Source organism: Lissotriton helveticus, chromosome 9 (genome assembly GCF_964261635.1).
Source record: "Lissotriton helveticus chromosome 9, aLisHel1.1, whole genome shotgun sequence".
NCBI classification, from domain to species: domain Eukaryota; kingdom Metazoa; phylum Chordata; class Amphibia; order Caudata; family Salamandridae; genus Lissotriton; species Lissotriton helveticus.
This window is the reverse complement of record NC_136070.1, coordinates 519,619,406-519,639,477: the sequence shown is the minus strand read 5'-3', so window position 1 is coordinate 519,639,477 and position 20,072 is coordinate 519,619,406.

Genomic DNA, 20,072 nt, shown 5'->3' with positions numbered 1-20,072 from the left:
TGAGAAATGTAACGCTAACTAAGCCCTTAGTCTAAACTAACTAAATAGGACTAGGCAAAGTGCAGGCGCTATAACTAATTGATCTTTACTTAGAATAATGTTTGTTGAAGTTTGGTTTAAAAGTATTATTTGAAACAGATCATCCACATATTGTTTCGGAATTTCCAAAGAGTTCAGGTTGATTTAACCTTAGCTATGTTGCTATTTAGGGAATCATTCTTCTGTTAAATACATTACAGCGCCATTATAAGAAGGGTCTGAGACCTGATAAGCTATAAATCACAGACAATGAGGAACCCTTTGCATAAGGAATAGTTGGATAAAAATTAGCAGCTTTAAAAATAAAATGGGTTTTAGTTGCTGACTTTGCTGCACAAAATACGTGGTCCAAACAATTAGAATATGTAATGCAACAAAGAGATATGCAACAGAAACCAAACATAACATATATAGCAAATATGCTAAATAATAATGATTGATGGTTTATAATGCAACAATACTACACTCTAATCTTTATGTACTGCACATGGGCAAAATGAAAATTCATTGTGTACGAGGTGAAAGTAATAATGATTCTAGGACTATTCGCACAGGAAAGTCACTAAGGATACACTACATCAATGACCCTGTGCACTGCATTGTGCCTTTCCCCTCCCATACCCCTCCCTCCCTCTCTCTCCCTCTCTCTCTCTCGCTGGGGACCTTAATCTCACATTAAAATTAGGCGCGGGAGGGCACAGAGATGATTCGCATCCTAGGGGATCGCCACGTCCCCGGGTATTGTTTACTAATTGTTCGGGGGGCTTCAAAGCCAACTGAAGTCCTGGGATCACCACCCTCCGGTGCTTTACGTAAATATGCAGGGTGGGCCTCACCAGTCCCTGAAGCCTTGGTGGTCCTAGGCAGTGCCTTATTGGTTCTGTAATCACACAGGCAGTACTCATGGTGTTATAAAGTGATACACGCATAGAAACCTTGCAGTTGTAGAATTACGCAGACTTCATTTATGTAATAGTCTGTTGATTTATATTTGGTAGGTGCACCGCAAGATTACAAATGTTTTCCCTCATAACCTCCTATAAACAGCTGATTTTCGCAATAAACTACTGACAAGTGTTGGCAGAAAAAGAAGACCTATACACTCACTCATTTATTGGTAAACAAATAACCTTTAATAAAACAACACAAATAAAAGGAAACACAAGTTTATTAGAACAAACAACAGTATAACATGAAATAAGTGGGCGTGACTCCTCCGGAAGCAGCGTACAAAACCTGCAAGACAAAAAAGAAACATAAGTATGTGTGCCATGTCCAAGAGAAAAAGAAAGGTAGTCAGAATGAAAGTAAGATAGTGAGAATGGGACAGAGAGGCAGTGGGTGGAAGGGAGAAGGGGAGGGAGAGTCAAAAGAACAGAGGGAGTAGGAGACAGAGAGTTGGCCTACTGCACCCAGCCGTCACTGTTTACCTCCCGTCACTTGTGTGTCTAGGACGCTGGGGTCCGCGAGAAAGAGTGCGGTCCAGCAAGTCCTTAAAATGAAACAGATATGAATGAGGCCAGAGATTACATTATTATCTACGGCAACATCGCCCCTTCCCTCGCACTGCGCTCAATTGCAGCTCCTGCGCACCGAGGCTTCACTGCTCACTTGCCACCACCGGTGTGTCCAACGACGTGCCGGTGCAAGCTCCAGGGTTCCTATCTAGGGTGGCACAGCAGGTCTCCAGTTGGGGATCGTGTCTTGATACCACGATGGAAGGTGTCAGAATGCCCAGGCAATCATCACGGGGTGAGCACCCGCCCCGCCCATTTTGGCACAACCAATTCAGTGTCTGAAAAGGGAGAAATAATATAGTGGTGGAAAAGTCTGGAGGTAAATGAAGATTTATTTCCAGCTTAATAGAGAACACCAGTTGAGCACATCCTTCCTTTTTGAAGTACGATCTACCAACTGTTAGTGGTAATCGTGGTTCAAAGAGGAGTTGGAATCTACACAAGGTTAAAAAATAATATGTTATGCTGTACATAGGAAGATGCAAGGAACAGAGTGCATGCTAAAAGCATAATGTGCGCCTGTAATGTAGTGGCAGAAAGCCTGTGTGCATGTACACTTAGTAATCGGCTCACTACAGTGCCCCAAAAGCCAACGCCACGTGTCTGTAGGGCAGCGCTGCCCGCTGTCTCAGGCCTACAGTACGGTCCAGCAGGTCCTTAAAATGAGACAGACATGTGTCTGAATGAGGTCAGAGATCACATCATTACGCACGGCAACATCGCTTGTTCGCACCTGCGCACCCAGGCTGATGCACCCCACCCCTCCCGCAGCACTCCACTCAATTGCAGCCCCTGTGCACCCAGGGCCCACTGTTCACCTGCTGTCATTGTGTGTCCAAACAAAACGGGCAGCAGTGTTCACTATTCATGTGCAGTGTTGATTGCAGGATGGTGTACACCTCATGGATCCCTTTCGAAACACGACGTCCAGTAAGGTTCACAATTCACATCCAGTGTTGATTGCCAGGATGGTGTACACCTCATGGATCCCTTTTTTTATTGCGCATTGTGATATGCGAGGTGGATGCGGCCATATCACCTGAGGCAGTCCCGGGACATGTGGCGTCATCATTACCCTATTGATACGTACGCAAAGTGGGCTGGGCTTGCGTAGCTAGGCCAGTGTAGGGTTGTGAATAATTGTTCCGGGGACCTGGGCGTTGTTCAGTTCCTGCCTGGCAAGGAAGTGTACTTATGTGTGTTTCTGTTGCAGTTTTGACGTCGCAGAATGTGCAATTTACATTAATGTAGCATGTACCGGGAGGGTGGCAACTATCACTAATGAGATGCTGTTCGAAAACATTGAATTGACAACATCACATGTCGTTGTCAAGCTTGTGGATATGCGCAGACATGCATGTAAATGGTGTGCGATAATATTGAAAGTGTTGCTATCGCGAAGCGCACACATGTGAATGTGCTCAGATGGAGGGAGGATCAGCAGTGAGGCTACATCATACATAGTGATAAGTCTCATTACAGTCAAGCAATGCATGTCAAATGTGAACATGAAAATCACACATATGACGCACTACTATACTGGCAAAGCCTGACAACAGAGCATACAGCAACACAAATGTACACATTACTCTTTACTGTTTGTCACACTAAACATTAATACATATATTTAAATATTTAAACATTACTCACTAATATATGTATTCACTAAGATACACTTAATAAGCCAGTTAACCAATCAATATGTAAACACTTATTTAAACATTTATTCTTCCATCAACTTTTACATATACATATATAAAACATATTTATTTTTCAGAAAGATACACATTCACTGGATGATGTCATCAGTGATGTCATTTGAGATGTCATCAGTGATGTCATGAGTGATGTCACTGACCATGTCATGAGTGATGTAATATGTGACATCATCAGCAGTGCATTGCACGCGCAAGTTATAGTGAGTCCAACTAACTATAACGTGGGAATTTCAATGGTTTTATGCGAGTAAAATTTCCAGCTAACTATAACTGGAGTGAAACCTATGGTTTTTTCAGTGAATTTAATAGGTTTTTTAAATGCTAATTCCTAACTATAACTGGTATGAAACCTATGGTTTTTTCAGTGAATTTCAATGGTTTTTTAATAGCAAATCTCTATAGGTATAAAAAGTAAAAAATTTTATAACAAATTTTATATTGTATAATTATGTTTTTTTTTTTGTTTGTTTTTTTTGCCTTGGGGCGCTCCCGGGGCGCGTACCGGTGAACGCACGGGTAAGCGCAATGTTACGGCGTGCCCCGGGGTGCGTACCGGGGAGCGTCCCGTTAGCGCTACTCTCGCGAACGAAAACAACATCGTGACGTTTGGCGTAGCCGCGTAATGCGTCATATGACGCACTGCGTAAGCGCACCCGGAAGCACGCGAGCGCATACGATCGCACAACGTCCTGACGCGCTTACGCTACGCGCCTACGGGCGCGCCCCGGAGCGCGACTACGGGCGCGCCCCGGGGCGCGTAGCGTAAGCACGTTGGGTCATGTGATCTGAAAATAACACTTTTCATTGGTGCACATCAGTTTTGGTTTCCAAATGATGAAAGCCCGGATCATGTGACTTGAAAATAACACTTTTCATTGGTCAAGAACAGTTCTGTTTTCCAAATGATGAAAGACTTCACCTTTTTTCCTTATTCTGACTTTGTCCTTTGACTGAGGAAGACCTGTTACAACAACAAAGAGAATAATTTTGTACTTTAAAATGGCTACAGTAGCAGCAGCAGCTGGAGCATCTGCACCACCACACCACCACCACCACCACCAAGAGGACCACCACAACAGTACATTGGTGGTCAAGAAGAGGAGGAGGAGGAAGAGGAAGAGGAGGAGGGGAGAAGATGGCTGCCTGAAGACAATACCCCATACAAGCCAAGGCCACACATTGTATGGGAGTTTTTTTCAATCCCAGAGGGCAAGAAAAAAGTGAATGCAGCCAAGGTAACTTGCCTAATCTGTGGCGAAGAACTCTCAAAGGGCAACCCAAACAAAAAATATTCCTTTGGTAATAATACCATGATTAGACATATGACCCGCAAGCATCCAAACAACTATTCTCGTGCCGAGATGAGGGAACTGGCCAGAAACCTCCCCCAGTCTTCAAGGACCACCTCCAAAAGAAAGCAACCCACTCCATCGTGACCAGAAACAACGGAGACGATGCCTTGCATACAACAACGATTTGCAGATTTTAGAGTAACATGTATTTACTGTGGTAAGCTCATGTCGTATGGTGAAAAGAGCGTAAAGCTCATCGTCTTTGCTGGTGACAACCACAATTGCCCCAAAAAACCCTAATTTTTTCTGGTTTTTGTTTTTTGCTCCAGTTGAGCCATTTTCAATTCCCTTTTTTTGTTTCTCCCCATAAAAAATACAAAAAAAATACAAAACTATTTTGAAAAGCCAAAAAAAGTACAAAATGTTCAAAAAAACAATAAAAAAATATAAAACAACAAAAAGAAGAAAAAAAAACAGTTCTTTTTAGAACTACCTTTAATTTATAAAAATAAACCTATATTTTTAAAGAATCTCTGTCAATTTTTTTTCCTTAGGGTACGCGTACCGGGGCGCGCACCCAAGAAAAAAGAAAAAAAAATTAATGAAGGAGTTAGCATAAGGGAAGAACACAAAGAGAGTAATGTTAAGAGAAAGAGAGCTACAGGGAGAAAAACAGAGGGATTGTTTATTACATAGTAAAAAACAGAGAAGGTGTAATAGGGTGAAAGCGAGAAAAGTAAAATAACTAAAGGAGCGAAAGAAAGGAAGAGAGAGGAAGAAGACTAAAGTAGAGATAGTGGGAGAATGTGAGTGTGTGTTGAAAGAAAAAAAAAGAACAATAAAAAATGGAGAATGAAGGGTAGTGGTGGAATCGAGATAAATGAAGAACGGTGAAGGAGGGTGAGAAAAGACCAGTTAGTGTAAGTAAAGAGGTGTGAAAGAGGGTGAAAATTGAATTAGGATAACACATGGGGAATGACAAAGAGAAAGGACAAAGAGAGTAAAGGTAACACTGCCTGAATGGGTTTGAGTGAAACAGCAAAGAAAGGTAAGTAATGCAGTGTGTGTGACTTATAGGGAGTCAGTGGGTTTTGGTTCGGGGTATGGGTGTGTAAGGTGTGTCTGTGGGTGTGGGTGTGTGGGGTGTTTCGGTGTGGGTGGAGGTGAGGGTGTGTGAGATATCTGTGAGGGGTGTGTGGGTGTGGCGGGTATGTGTGTGGGATGTATGTGTGTATATGGAATGTGTGTGTGTGTGTGAAGAGTGTGTGTGGGTGTGTGTGTGTGTATGAGGTGTGTGTGTGCTGTGTGTGTGGGGTGTATGTCAGACGTGTGTCTATGTGTTGGGAGGGGGATGAGGTGTGTGTGTAGGAGTGAAGTAAATAATTAAGAAAAAGAGAATGAGTGAAGAAGTAAAGGAAGGGAACTGAGGGTAAGTGAAGTAAAGAATGGGAACTGAAAGAAGTTGAATATGAGAGGGCAAATAGGGAAAGGGGACTAAACATGGAGAATAAGTGAGGGAAGCAGAGTAAAGAAACAGGAGTGAGGTTTGTTGAGAAAATATTAGTGAGGTTAAAGCAAAGGGTGATGACAAACTACATTTTTTTAGTCACACTTACCATATAATTAATGTAAACTTAATTACATGTTTTACTACACTTTGTATCTGTGAAAGAGAGAAGAAAAAATAAGTTATAATTAGTAAAATATGTATTTTAAATTAAAAGATACAAATGAAGAGGTTAAAAAGTCATAACAGTGTATTTAGAAATAAAGTAAGAGTGAAGGACACAGAAAGGGAAATAAAGTAAGGTAGAAGGACAAAAAGAGAGAAAAAGAAATAGAAGGAGAGCAAATTACTAAGAGTAAGGAATATAGATTCACTGACAGAGAGGAAGAGAAGAACAGAGAAATGACATGAAGGTAAGAAAGATACTAAAACAATGGTAGTTAGCAAAACTAAATCAGGAAACAGTAGTAAGTAAAAAGATAATGACTGAGACAGAAAAGAGTCTAATTAAGGATGTATTTAGAAGAATGAGGAATAGAAGATAACTGAGAGTAAGTGAAGAACAGTCATAGAGTAAAGGGATGAAGGGAGAGAGGATAATATACAACGATTGAGGGAAATGGGGTGAGGAAGTTAGTAGACAGACACACCAAGAGAAAAACTGAGTGAGGTGGAGTACAATGAGTGAGCAAAGGAAATGAGTAAGGGAGCAAAAAAAGGAAAGAGAGGAGAAGACGACTAAAACAGTGGTACTGAGAGAAAATAATTTGGTGATGAAAGTAAAGAGAAGGACATTGAAAGAAAGGAAATGAGGGATAGTGATGTAACCAGAGTAAAAGAAATGGGATGAAGAATGATGAGAGAGGAGCAGTGAAGTTGTTGTAAAAGAAATGATAGAAGGTAGATAAACACAAGTGAACATAACACAAGGAGAGTGAGGCACTGAGGACATAGAGGTAGTGAACGAAAAATAGAGAGAAGAGGTCAAAAGAAAGGAGCAAACAAAGATAAGCGAGGGAGAGTGGGTGATTTATAGTGATAGAGTGCGATAATACTGCTGAGTGAGTAAACAGGAATTACTAAAAGAGCAAAGGAGGAAAATACGGAAAAGGGAAGTAAAGCAGAGAGACTGAAAGCTGAAAAGTTATGCAAGGGAGAGAGGGGATGCAGACAGTTGAAATGAGAATGAGGGGTTGTCAAAGAAGTGGAGTAAAGGAAGGGGGTTACAGAGAGTGAGAGAAATACATTATACATGAGTAAAAAGAGCTGAAAGAGGATGGAAAAGGGAAAGTGAGTGTCAGAGAATGGGAATACAATTTAATTTACACAATCCAAAGTATAGAATAACTTGTACAACATGTTACATAGTTTATTTTTGCTGTTCTCAGAATATATTGAATTTCACTTAAAACAGTGAGTTCAAATTACTCATCATATGACAGCGGGAAAAAAACACAATCTAAAAATTGTGTTTAAAAAAAACCTTAGATACTGACACATGACAAATCTACACTAATCTTTGATTGACTTACTTTTCCTTGAGGCCAAATAGTATATCATGGAGGTCCTTTTCTCGTTGCAAAGTACTCTGCTGTTCACTAAAAAATCCATTTAATCGACTTTCTAGAAGAAAAGCTCCAAGAACATCTGAAATATTTTCATATACTCCTTTTTTTCGGTCATGACTCTTTACTCATTCCTGTACCTTTCCTTTTGGCCAAATAGTGTCAGATGTATGAGTATATTTTCAAATTAATTCTAAGAAACTCTGAAATTACCTTTTTTCCGACGTTCTGAAAGAAAGTCTCATACAACATTTTCACAATATTTAAGTATTTGTAAAACCATCTCTGACTCACTCATGTTCATCATTTTGTATAATACTAATATCACTTACTATGAGATCCACTTACAGTACCTATATGACAAGTCAATTTTTTATATTACCTGGATCACTTTTACTCAGAATATATTTTTAAACAGCAAAATAACCTTTAATAACTGCTCCCGTCTTCATAGGCCAATTACCTTTACTTAAATTTTGGATGTAAAAACACTAGGTATTAATTTTTTAAGCCAAAAGGCAAACGTTGTTTGAAAGTCAAATGAGTGTCGTTACAGTGGGTCCAACCTTTACAACTTTTTAAATAGCATGTGTAATGCCCTGATGTTGTAGAAAGACCGTCATGATAAATAATAGCTACAGTTGCAAAGGTTCTTCCTGATATTGATAACTGAGAAGCCACAACATTTTTAATAGAAGTTGTCAATTTAGTTCCATCAGGTCTACATCGTGGAACATTAAAATCACATACTGACCACAATTTTGTAGAAATAATGTGGACAGCATTGTTGACTTACATTGGGTACACACCATATTGTGATCCGCTGCTTTAACTAGATTATTAAAAGGCACTGATTTGCAGTCTGGTAAAGTCAAATATATAAATCTTTCAGTGTCTATTCTAGTAGTACTTGATAAAGTACAGTTGTCGCAGTCATGCTGCCATTGATAAGAAAGGCTAAAAAGATTTTTTATATCTACACCTTCATCTTCCAATACATCAAACATATACATTAAAAATTCCTGAAAATCCTGCTGAATATTCTGTGAAAATTGATTTTGACCAGAACATATGTCTAGAAGATTTCGAATTTCTGAAACACTTTCTATTTTTGCTCTATCACTGCTACATTTCTCAAACACGGAATTCAACAAACAACAGAATCTTTGATCCCGATTTTCAACAATCTGTTCTTGTATATTTTGAAGAAAAAAAACAACATTAACCACTACATTAGCATAGCAGTTGACACCAGAACTGTTTTCAAACTGAAATCCAACAACATCTTCAACAGAATACTTATTCTTTCTCCTTACAATTACAGTTTCATCTACTTTTTGTCTTTTTGCTACTACCTCACTGCAATTATTCTCATTTCTTCTTTTTCGGCCTACCACACGTTTTTCAAACAGAGGATATTGAGGCACATGTGGAGCATACTCTCTTCTTAACCTATTGTATTCTTTAACACAATGTAGATCTGCACAAATCTTTGTTTCATCACACTCAATCAAGTACAATCCTGATAAAGATCTGACTCGTGATAATGCCGCATATGCCATACCCTCTTTAAACACAGAACTTCCAATGTTCACCAAAGCACTATCTACACTTAAACCTTGAGATTTATGAATTGTCACCGCATATGCCAAACAAATAGGAAACTGTTTTCGGCGAACATATAAGTCTTTCACAAGCAAAAACCTAGCTGAACTACGACAAATTTGTTCTATTTCATCAATGCCATCAAATTTAATTTTTTAAATTTCAATTCCATCTCTATTTTTGTAATTCACAAAACCAACAACATGACCCATTGCTCCATTTACCAGACCTCTTTCAACATTTAAATTCCTTCTCAAAATGATACAGCAATTTAAAAACACATTCAGAGTCTTTTCAAAACCAGCAGTTTTAGATGTAGTCTTCTCTAATGAATCCAATTTTGATTTCAAATTTTCAGACAAAATAATTGTTGCTCCCATATGTTACATTTTATCTATAGCTTCCAGTTTCACTATCTCTTCATTTTCTTACTGTAACATTTTGTTGTTGAACATGGAACATTCTTTCAGAGTTGGCATCAAACATATGCCAGATTTCTTCTCGTTAATTTTCTGAAAAATATTCTCTGGAATAATGTTTTCATTTGGGTACAAATTTGAAATTAATCGTCCATGTAAAGCTTCTTTCCCTTGCTGACTTACTTTTCCGATTCTTACATCTTGTAGAATATTTTTATAATCTTCATCCTTTGCCTGCCGCATATTTTGAAGCAGTTCTGCATATTTGAAGTTTAACCATATATTAACGTTTCCAATGCTTCCTAGGAACTTCCTGGTATCTTCATGCGTGAGCATTTTGAACACAGGTTGTCCTTTCAACTGCAGTAGATCTCCAAAAACAATAATATGTTTTCCTCCAAATAAGACATCATAGTCTGTTCTAAGAATCTCATGCATTCTCAAATGCACAAAAGCAAGCATTATATTTGACACCATGCTTACTTCATCAATGATAAGAAGTTTCATTTTCTTCAGGTCTCTTGAAACTTCGGAACACGCATCTCCAGATAGCTTGTAATATTGCAATTTGTTATCATGCTCCACTGGCAGCATCAGTAAACGATGTAAAGTAATCCCTTTAATATTATGTGCTGCCAGCCCAGTTGGAGCGGTAACATCACAAGATAGCTGTGATTCAGTCCTTTTCTGCCGATAAGTTGCAATTGCTTTAATCAGAAAACTTTTTCCAGTTCCTGCTTCTCCACTTACGTACAGTTGGACCGGTTTAAATGATGTACATGAGCACATTTCTTTTTACTCATGAGTGAATCCATGTTCAATCTGATCTCTGACTTCGTCATATATCTGTTTCTGCTCAAGGTTTAGTTGTTTCACCAAATCTTCTAAGTTAACTACATCATCTTGAGCTTGTTCCATAGCTCTTTCCACCTCATCCATGGCAGTGGCAGCTTCATTTTGAATAATTGGTCCTCCAAGTGGATCCTGACTCAGTGAAGCAGAACTCTGACTGTCTTGAGAACTGTCTCTAGCAATCTCTGCAGCAATTGTGGCTTCTTGCTCTATTTCTTCGTTCAACATTTGCAGATAATTTGGAAAAACAGGACATTCCCATCCTTGGTTGCATTAAAAGAATCTTCGTAACAGAGAAAATCACCAAGTAGTTCTTCTTCTGTACGCCATGGCTTAAAGAGTTGCAAAAGAGCTAAATAGTAAAATTCCCTTTTCTCTGGATTTTCGCAACTCAATTTTCGATGATTAATCAAATGGCCTTTTTTCTGTCTCACTAGACATCCTTCACACCCAATGATAGCATATATTCCATTGTTGATATCTTCTCTGATGGTTCTCTTATAAATATAGTTTTGCAGAACTTCATACAAACAACTGTTCTCAAGATGACTACTTCTATTTGGATAGTATGTATCCAACATGTTTGTCTTCAAAATATCTGTACTTTCTGGTTCTTTCTCCGCCAAATGCTCTATTTCTTGTACAGATTTCAAAACTCGATTTCGTGTTGCAGCAAGACCTAGACTCACCCAAATGATGGTTCTAGATTTGGCATAGAGACTTGCTGATGACAATCGATCAGAACATTCATATGCTCCAATTTCTCGATGCGACATCATCTTCAGACTGTAACTGTATAATTTCTTGCTTAGACTCTTTTCATGTGAAATGTCCTCCCACATTTCCTTCAGTTCTGTCTTTTCTTTTTTTGTGATGTAAGACGTCACATATCGAGCCACAGCAATAGAGTTGTCAGCAACGAATTGAATATCCATGTTAGCATTCCACATGGACAAAATCACTGGGTTGTAGTCGTTGATATACTTGGACTCTTCGTTTCTTTTTAAATTGTATGTATTTTTTGGTGATTTCCTCGTCACAGTATGTCGCAGAGAAGACATCAAATTATTTACTCTTCCTTTAGAAATCACTGGTCGTGGAAAGCTGAAACGACATTTTGTGTAGAACTTGTCCTTGTTTCTGAATTTTCGACGACAGTACTTTCCACAACGATGGGATTGAAAGCGTAAAACTTGTTGCCTTAAACTGTTTTCTTCGGTAGTTTTCGGAACAGCACATGTTGAATACTCTTCAATGAAGCTCATCATTGTCTCATCCGAATCTGTTCCAAATTCGGGTGCATCTTTAATCCACAACAACATATGTATGTGAGGAGCACCTCTCGCTTGATACTCCTTTCTCCAAAAGAAATCCAAAACCTCTCCAAGGGGAGGATTTTTTTTGTTGGTAATAAAAGACATCATAGCTTCAAATCTATGATTGAAATATCTGCATACATTCACTGGATCCAAAGAACATAGTTCTCCAGGTGTTTTGAATTCTATATTTTGTATATTTGCATTTGCCTCTCGTAGAAATTGAAGTAAGTCGTCCCATGCATACTCGGCACAGCTAAGAGTGAGGAACCATGTAGGAGTTCCTAAGTTTCTTCGCATACATTTCAATTCCCCATGACGACGGTACCAATACTCGTTTGTACCACGCTGACATGCCATGAGATTGATTAAATGAGATTCCAAAATATTATCTTGCAGATTCACTTTCTCCATAAAGTACCTCGCCGAAACATTTTGCAGATGTGCTCCACTTTTCAGTATATGGTTTACTGCATAAGAAAGCCCAGACAAGTCACTTTCATACAGTAAATGAAACAAATAGGGAATGCATTGACGAAACCTTGGATCTTCAGCATATAATCTTAAAGTTCGATATTCAGATGCGGGAATTTGAAGTGGTCGATCGTCATATCGTCCACCTCGACCTGTTGGAAATAGCTGTGGAAAACAACGAGCTTCCAAACTTTCTTCCCATACACTAATGGGACTTCCTTTTGCTGCTTCATTTGAAACAATTCAATTGCATTCCCCATTACTTCTTTGGAATGGAAAGGATGAACAGTATAATGTTCATATATTTCTTCACTTCTAGACACATCAACTTTTTCAATTTGGCCGCCTGAACAATCACTGTCTTCATCTGCAGCTGTTTCCTCTTCTGCAACACATACATCTTTGTGATACTCATTGTTTTTGACTAAATACAACGTTGCCTTTTTGACTTTCCTAACATCCACTAAATCTTGCCAGATTTTCTTACTCTTTGTCGGAACCCCATTAACTAGAATAACTAAAGGTTCCTCTTCTACTTTTTCTATACAATTGTATCAATATTTTATTTTAAATCTAGAGGCAAATAAACAACTCTTCCCTTTAATCCTCTCTGCAAATCTGTAGGAGGCAATTTCCCTATCTTAGGCTCCATGCGAACAATTGCCTGAAAAGGATGGACACATTGAATCAAAATAGACTCATATGTATTTAAATCCATCAATTCACGGGGAATGTCTACCAACTCCAGATTATTATGAACAGCTCAGAACTCAAATCAAAACAATTCTCCACCCACAAATAAGTTGCAAAATCCTTCCACTCATAATTATTCATCTTTTCACTTTTTACGTATAAATCAACTAATCTAGTTTGATGTTTATAATGACTTCGTCAACAACACACACAAGTAAAATTCGGCCTTTCACTTGATTTCACCTTAAACCTGGTAATTTCCTGCTCAAACTTTTCTGTACTTGAAATCTGTACATTCTCTTCCACATTACCTTGAATTGCTGTGTCAATTTCTACACTGTCCTCTTTTTCACCAAAATAACAAATCTCAATTTCTTCACAAATCTTCTTCACATCTAATTCAGTTCCATGCAAAAGAGCACTGTTTAATTGTTTAAGCTTAAGTGCTGGACTTTTTGCATAATACAACATTCTCACTAATTTTCTCATTTTGGTATGATGCACTGCTAACATCCTAAAATGATGAAAAACACTCTGACAGACTTTTCTAGAAAGACAATCCAGTGAATGCCCTTGCAAACCTGTGTTTTCTCTCACTCTGCAAGGATCCAAATCTTGCAACAACTTCACTTTCTGCTTTAAACTTGTAAACTTGTAAACTTGGAGATTTGTAGAGCGCAGTTGTTGCCCGAGGGCGTCCAAGCGCTAGGAAAGTCGTAACCCTACGGTGCACAGGGAAGGGAGACCAGAAAAGAAGAAAGCGAATTTAAACAAGCAGAAGTGAAGAGATGAGTTTTCAGTTGTTTGCGGAATATGTTCAGGTTCTGGGTGGCTCTAAGATGAAGTGGTAGGGCGTTCCAGGCCTTTGCTGCGTTGTACATGAACGTTCTTCCGCCGGTTCTGGATCTCTTTATTCTTGGAACAACTGCCAAGAGGGTCTGGCTAGAGCGGAGATTCCGCTTCGGGATGTATTGACTGATCAAATTACGGGTAATGATAGGACCTATGTTCCAGAAGGCTTGGTGGGCTGTACATAGCGCCTTGAACAGAACCCTCTGCCGGACCGGTAACCAATGGAGGGTTATTAAGCCGGACCTGACTGAGTGTCTACGGGGGATTTTGAGTAAGAGGCGAGCAGCGCTGTTCTGAACAGTTTGCAGCCTTCGAAGGGTTTATTCAGGTGCACCCAGGTAGAGTGCGTTGTTAAAATCGAGCCGGGAGTGGATGAGTCCTTGGATGGCTGCCTGTTTGGCTTCCAGGGGGAGAATAGGGAAGATTTTATTTAGTACCCTCAGAATGGAAAAACATGTGGCTGAAAGTTTAGTGGCTTGGATATTAAAGGAAAGTGAACTATCCAGCCATACCCCAAGGCTTTTGATGGTGTTTTTTGGGGTTGGCGGTGGCCCTAGGCTAGGGGGCCATAGGGAGGGGGGAAATACCGGTTCTGAGGGTCCTAGGACCATTAGCTCAGTTTTATCTCCGTTCAATTTCAGGGCTGATGACGTCATCCAGCTCCTCACTTCCTCTAGGCAATCTCTGAGCCCACCTGGCGCTGTTCGAGATGTCTCTTGCGCCAGTGAGACCACCAGCTGTGTGTCGTCCGCATATTAGATGATGTTAATTCCAAAAGGGCGGACAACACTAACCAGCGGCCTCATGTATAGGTTGAACAGAGCCGGGCTCAGAGAGGAGCCCTGAGGAACTCCACAATTTAGGGGTCTGCTGGAGGAAGCTGAATCGCCATCAAAAACCCTGAAAGACCTGTTCCTCAAAAAGGATTCAAACCAGGTCAAGGCTCCGTCCTTAATCCCCACACTGGACAGGCGGCTCAGTAAGGTGTCATGACACACTGTGTCAAAAGCCGCGCTTAGATCAAGGAGGATCACTGCCACTGATCCTCCCTGATCCAAGATTTTCCTCGCTTCCTCTACGACCATGAGGAGGGCGGTCTCTGTCCCGTGCTTGGGACGGAAACCCGTCTGAGTGGGATCTAGTATATGGTGGTCCTCTAAATAGGCCACCAGCTGTTGGTTCACATATTTCTCCAGGACCTTGCTCAGCCAAGGGAGAAGAGAAATAGGGCGATAGTTTGCCAGATCAGACGGGTCCAGATTGGGTTTTTTAATCAGAGACCTAACCATGGCCCGTTTCCACTCGGGGGGGACAGTGCCAGAAGAGATGGAGGAGTTTAGAACCTCTCTGATGACAGGCAAGGTAGTGTGGGAAGCTGCCATTAGGATATCAGGGGGGGCAGGGTCGGACGGGGAACCTGATTTAACACTGAGAGCCAGTGATTCCAAAGCGGAAAGGTCTAGTGGAGGGAAGTGAGATAGATTGTAGGGGGTAGGGGGAAGTGGCAGGCTGGGGGGGATGTTGGGTTGAGTGAGCAGGTCGGAGTTTGGAGGAGAAAAGGATGAATAGATTTTGTTTATTTTCTGGTAGAAAAACTCGGCGATGGCATCACACTGGGTGACCGATTTCTCGACTTGCACCGCTGGAGATGGATTGATTAGCTTTTTAATGATTTGAAATATCTCTTTAGACTTTTCTTACTATATGTACGTAAGAAATTACAAAACAAATCAATTGATTTCTGTCGCACACTACAAATACGACTACACTTCCAAGTGTACACTGGACCCTTAATACATCTCCCTAAAACTTCATCAGTTAACACCTCTTCTGGTTCTCTAGGCACAAGTTTCTCTTTTTCAATCGGACAACCGTCTTTCACTTCATACGCTCGACCACTGGTGTCAACTGCATGCACTAAATCATTCTCCTGGAAGTAACTCTCCTCATTAAAAAATGGCACACAACTTGAACTGTGCATCCATTCTCCTGAAAAAACTTTACAAAAATTAGTCCGATTAATTACTCTTTTCCATCTACTGTTTGATTTGAAAACATCAATTGTCTTGTTAAGTGTCCTAATTCTATTGATTATTAAAATAAATAATTTTTTCTTAACTTCAAAAGCCTGATCAACAATCTTCTCTACTCTTTTTTTTCTCTTATAAAAAGCAGCTCTCTGTTTACCTTTCCTAATGTTTTTTAACAAATTTAAAACCATCCTATTGCGAAACATTAGTTTACGAATGTCTCTAAACTGATTCTGCCTTCTATTCCTATACATATTATTCTCTCCTGCTCCAGTTGTAGGATTCTTTGAGGATCTCTCCTTCCTTTTCAAATTTACTGTCTCATTCTCTTTTTCTACATGCTGTCCAACATTTTTTTTTTATCTACATATGTTCCGTAAGAAAGACTTAGTTGTCTTACCAGGAGCTTTGTTCCTGTTTTTTGAAGTATTTGTTGTTGAAGAGTGCTGTAATTCCGTTGCTGTTTTTGTTTGTAACCGTATTTCATTTTTCCTTCTTCTTTGCCTTGAGGGCATCTTTCCTTACTCTTGAAATCTTGATTTCAATCTGTGTTAAAGAAACAAATAGCACATTATAGACCACTATTATCAAACAACAAAGCAATGACAAAAAGTAAAAGGTTTATTCAGGGTTACAGATCAAGTGAGGATTCTCCAAGGGTGCAGAAGAGGTGAGACCTGTATTGAAGAGTGTAGTGGAAGAGAGGTATGTCCACAGGTACAAAGAAAGTGAGACCTGTGTCTAAGAGTGCAGTAGGAGATAAACTTCATGAAGTCTAGTCCACTGCACTCTTACACACAGACTTCACCACCGATGTTCTCCAGGAAAGGCCTCTCTCCCAGTACAGTCTTGAACACAGGCCTCACCTCGTCTGTCCCTCTGGACATGCCTCACCTCATCCACACAATCTACTTCCTAATCTAAGGTAACACAGGTGACATTATTGTGAAAAGATGAAATATATGTATTTAATCATACAGACACTATTTATTCCTTCTCAAAAAACTAAAAGTCATTGTTTTAAACCAAAATCGTTTTTTAAATAACATTTTAGACACACAGTGCAGGTCCTATGTACAACCATTCAGTGTCCATGACTACAGTGGAGAGGACTAAGCTCCTCTCACCCTTGGACAAGCCTTACCTCATCCCTGTCCTCTGAACAGGCCTCAATGTATTGAGTATAATTGATAGTAAGTAGGTGCAGATGAGGTCATGCATGTCCAAGGGTGTAAATAAGCTGAGGCCTGTCTAAGCATGCCAATTAGTTGAAGTCTATTCAGGGTTGCAGATGAGGTAAGGATTGTCTAGGGGTGCACAAGAGGCATGGCCTCTATTGAAGAGTGTAGTAGAAGAGAGCTCTGTCCACGGGTGCAAAGAACTTGAGACCTGTGTCTCAGAGTGCAGTGGGGGATAGGCTTCATGAAGCCTAGTCCACTGCACTCTTAGACACAGGTCTCACCACCTACGCTCTCCTAGAAAAGCCTCTCTCCCACTACAGTCTTGAACACAGGCCTCACCTCCTCTGTCCCTCTGCACATGCCTCACCTCATCTGCACAATCTACTTCCTAATGTGAGGTAACACAGGTGACATGATTGTGAAAAGGTCAAATTTATGTAATCATGCACACACTATTTATTCTTTCTCAAAAATGTAAAATACATTAATTTGCCCCAAAAATGTTTCAGTAGTGCAATGAAAAGCTTATACATATGACCTTTTCTCTGTTTTTCAAATTTTATTCTAAAAAAAGATTATGAGGCCTAAGCAAGAGTGCGGATGTGATGAGGCCTGTCCAGGGGAGCACAAAAGGTGAGGCTTGTGTCCAAGAGTGCAAGAATACATTTCCTCTGTCAGGTGTAATGTACACAGAGGGGTCATTTCTCCGCAGAAAACCTTGTAATAGTGACGCAGTGAAATCTATCAGATTTCACTGCGTCACTTTCAAGACACTGTTACGTCAAAATCTTGCGCCTGCCTCACAGCAGACATAAGACTGAGGCAAACGCTTTCACATGGAGCTTTCCCCATGTGAAAGGATGCATTGCTGGAGTACAAGCATTCCATTTCAGTACTGAAAACTCACTTTTTTACAAAATACATTTCCTCTCTCTTGCAAACAATCCTACCAAGCATTATTAAAAAAATAACACAAACCAACAGCAAAGAAGCTCAGTGTGCTTCCTAATCTGAAGTAACACAGGTGACATGATTGTGAAAATTTAAAAAAATTTTATGTAATCATGCACACACTATTTATTCTTTCTCAAAAATGTAGAAGCCATTGATTTGTCCCAAAATCGATTTTTCAATAACATTTTAGAAACACAGTGCAGGTCCTACTATTTATTCTTTCTCAAAAATGTAAAACTCATTAATTTGCCCCAAAAATATTTTAGTAGTGTAATGAAAAGCTTATACGTATGACCTTTTCTCTTTTTCTCAAATGTTATTCTAAAAAAAGATTATAAAGCCTAAGCAGGAGTGCTCATGTGATGAACCCTGTCCAGGGGAGCACAACACGTGAGGCTTGTGTCCAAGAGTGCAGTGGACAGGACTAAACTGGAGTAGTGTGCAAAAAAAAGATGAGCCTCATTTCTCCGCAAAAAGCCTCATAATAGTGACGCAGTGAAATCTATGAGATTTCACTGCGTCACTTTTAGGACACTGTTACGTCAAAATCTTGCACCTGCCTCACAGCAGGCGTAAGACTGAGGCAAGCGCTTTCACATGGGGCTTTCCCCATGTGAAAGGATTCTGACACCTAAGCAAGAGTGCAGATGAGATGAAGCCTGTCCAGGGGAGCACAAAAGGTGAGGCTTGTGTCCAAGAGTGCAGTGGACAGGACTAAACTGGAGTAGTGTGCAACAAAAAGATGAACCTCATTTATGAGGCCCTGCGTCAGTTTTGCACTGCTGATGCGTCACTTTTTTTAATGCATCGGCGGCATAAAACATGTGCCTTTTTGCGCCATATTTAAAAAGTGACGCATATAGGTAGATGCGTCACTTTTTAAACCTCTGCGCCACATTATACCTCTGTCAGGTGTAATGTACACAGAGGGGGCACTCCCCTGCAAAAAGGCTCGTAATAGTGACACAGTGAAATCTATGAGATTTCACTGCGTCACTTTTAGGAAACTATTAAGTCAAAATCTTGCACCTGCCTCACAGCAGGGGTAAGACTGAGGCAAACGCTTTCACATGGGGCTTTCCCCATGTGAAAGGATACATTGCTGGAGTTGCGTCATTTTTGTGACACACTCCAGCAATTCGTCACTTTTGCGCTTACAGATACATCAGAAATACTGACTTATCTGTAAGTCCTAGAAACATGATGCATCATACATTAAATATAATGCATCATTGGTGTCACAAGGAGTGCACAGTTAAAAGTGACGCATCGCTGTTTTCATAAATAACGCTCTCAGTGTGCTTCCTAATCTGAGGTAACACAGGTGACATGATTGTGAAAGCTTCAAATTATTTTATGTAATCATGCACACACTTTTTATTCTTTCTCAAAAATGTAAAAGCTATTAATTTGCCCCAAAATCGATTTTTCAATAACATTTTAGAAACACAGTGCAGGTCCTATGTGCATTCATTCCATTTCAGTACTGAAAAGTCACTATTTTACAAAATACATTTCCTATCTCTTGCAAACATTCCTACCAAGCATTACCCAAAAAATGAAACAAACCAATAGCAAAGAAACTCAGTCTGCTTCCCAATCTGAGGTAAAACAGGTAACATGTTTGTAAAAGAATCAAATATTTTTATATAATTATGCACATACTATTTATTCCTTCTTAAAAATGTTAAAGCCATGGATTTGCACTAAAATCGTTTTTCAATTACCATTTTAGGAACAGAACACAGGTCCTATGTACAAGCATTCCTTTTCACTACTGAAAGCCATTAATTTGCCCTAAAATCGTTTTTTATTTAATATTTTATGAACAGAGCACAGATCCTATTTACAAACATTCATTTTCACTAAACCCCATTGTTTTGCACTAAAATCGTTTTTCAATTAACATTTTAGAAACACAGCACAGCTCCTATATACAAGCATTCAGTTTCACTACTGAAACCCATTGATTTGCACTAAAATCATTTTTCAATTACCATTTTAGGAACAGAACACAGGTCCTATGTACATGCATTCATTTTCACTACTGAAACATAT